Source organism: Neofelis nebulosa, chromosome 3 (genome assembly GCF_028018385.1).
Source record: "Neofelis nebulosa isolate mNeoNeb1 chromosome 3, mNeoNeb1.pri, whole genome shotgun sequence".
NCBI classification, from domain to species: Eukaryota; Metazoa; Chordata; class Mammalia; order Carnivora; family Felidae; genus Neofelis; species Neofelis nebulosa.
The window spans coordinates 157,979,994-157,982,282 of NC_080784.1; the positions used below are offsets into that span (position 1 = coordinate 157,979,994).

The 2,289-nt window shown below is 31.9% G+C and overlaps 1 pseudogene; it reads right to left on the minus strand.

Annotated features, from left to right (window-relative positions):
* Positions 1-1,045: 1,045 nt before the first annotated feature.
* Positions 1,046-1,138, minus strand: LOC131508236 (U6 spliceosomal RNA; annotated as a pseudogene).
* Positions 1,139-2,289: the final 1,151 nt, after the last annotated feature.

A 2,289-nucleotide genomic window follows, 5' to 3' on the forward strand; every position in this document is an offset into this window, starting at 1 on the left:
TTATCCAAACTAAAATGATATTCCCTCTCACTTTTTAATTTTATTCCCACTGCTTATTTTTTCTCTATGACACTTAATGCTACCTACCATTATGTTATCTATTTATTTATTTATTTTTAATTTTTTCCCTAACTCTAGAATCTAGGCTCTCAAAGGGCATTAGGCTCATTTTGTTTTCTAATAATCAGTAATATGTGGTATATAGTAAGTACTCAATACTTAGGGAAGTAATAGAAAAACATGATTTAATGAATAGAATATAACTAAGAGCTATCAGTATAACAAAAATATAATACAAATTACCTTATATACACCTCCAAACAATGAGGTGGGCATTTAATATATTTTAGATTTTATAGATAAAAATTGAGACCAAAAAAGCTTAAATTACTTGCCCAATATCTAAAATTACTCGTTCAATATCTTGTATCAAGTAGTTTTTTCAAACGTAGCTCTTTTGTCTCTCAAAGATCCTTTATCATTATCAAGAATACCACTTTCCTTTGGAGAATAGAAATGGAGCATGAGCTGATCAGTGATTTTTAGAGCAGGTTTCACATTAGAATTACCTGGGGAACTTAACTACTGAAGGTTAGACATCATTTCAAGACAACTGAATCAGAATATTGAGAGTAGGGCCTGGGCATTATATGGTTCTAATTCTGACACCCTAGGTGTATTACATCCAAACTTCTATTTGTAATGTCAAATCTAGTTGGTAGTTGATTTTTTTCTTTCTCTTTTGTCTTTGTGTCATTGAAAAACAAACAAAAAACATTAGGGCAAATATTAAGTAAATTCATAAAATTAAATCAGACACACACAAAAAAGTACTTTTTATGTCATTGATAAAGGTAAAAAGAAAGCTTTCCAGAATTGTAAAAGCAAAATAAATGCAAAATAACACCTCAATGTGATACTCCTACATGGACCCTCAAAGGATAAATGAAAGGCCAGTTTGAATCTATTAAAAGCCTTAAGTATATATATACACCCTATCACCCACAATTTTCTTTCTTTCTTTTTAAAAACTTATGTCTTATAAAAAAAATATAGACAGTTCATGAGTTTGTGTGGGGGCATGCTAATCTTCTCCATATCCTTCCAGTTTTAGTATATGTACTGGTGAAGGGAGCACCCACAATTTTCTCAAAATTATCCTATAGAAATGCTCACACAAATGTGCAAAATATATATGTAATATTTATTTCAGCATTTTTATAATCTCAATCAATATAAACAAACATGGATAAGGAATAAAAGGACATTGTCTAGGTAGGAAAAAAGGACAAAAGAGCATCATCTTCCATCTCTGACACACATATTCACAAAACACCTTTAGATAGAGAAAAATATTATTTCACAGGGATGTTTTAACATTGCAGTTTTGATTGACTACCTTCACTAGAAAAGTGACATGAGAGAAGGGCTCTGTCCTGTGCTGAGGTGCCAAGTTTTTGTTTTTGTTTCAATTAAAATATATGTGATGTATAACCTTGTATACATTTAAGGTGTCCAACATGTTGACCTGAGTCATTTACATAGTGTCATATGATTGTTAATGTAGCAATAATTAGTATTTCAATCACATCTTGATTTTTTTTCTTTTCAGTCATTAGAAAAATTGAGATTTAGTCCCAGCAAGTCTAATGATTATAATTCAAAATTGTAGTCTGTTTTCACTACTAATGCATTAGGTCTGTAGAATTTCTTTACTCATTGCAAGTTCGTTTCCTTAAGCAACATCTGTCCAATTCTGTCACACACCCAAGACCCTGGTAACCTCATTTCAATTTCTGTTCTTACAAGTTTAGCTTTTTGAGGCCTCATATATAAGTAATATCAGATAGTATTTGTCTTTCTCTGTTCCACTCATCTCACTTCTCATAAGGTCTTCAGGATCCATCCATGTTGGCACAAATGGCTGGATCTCCATTCTCATGGCTAAAAAATATTCCATTGTGGATATATACAGCACAATTCTTATCCATTCACACAGTGATGGGTCCTTAGGTTTTTTCCACATCTTGGTTATGGTGAATAAGTCTGCAATCAACAAAGAAGGTGCATATATCCCTTTCATGTCCTGTTTTCATTTTCTTTTCATGTATAACCAGAAGTGAAATTGCTAGATTGTATGATAGTTCTTTTTTTCTTAATGTTTTCAGGAATCTCCATATTTTTTTCCATAATGGCTGCACCAGTTTACATTCCCATAGTGCACAAGCAAAAAGTTCCCTTTTTGTCCATCCTCACTTCATGCTATCTTGAGTATAGCCATTCTAACAG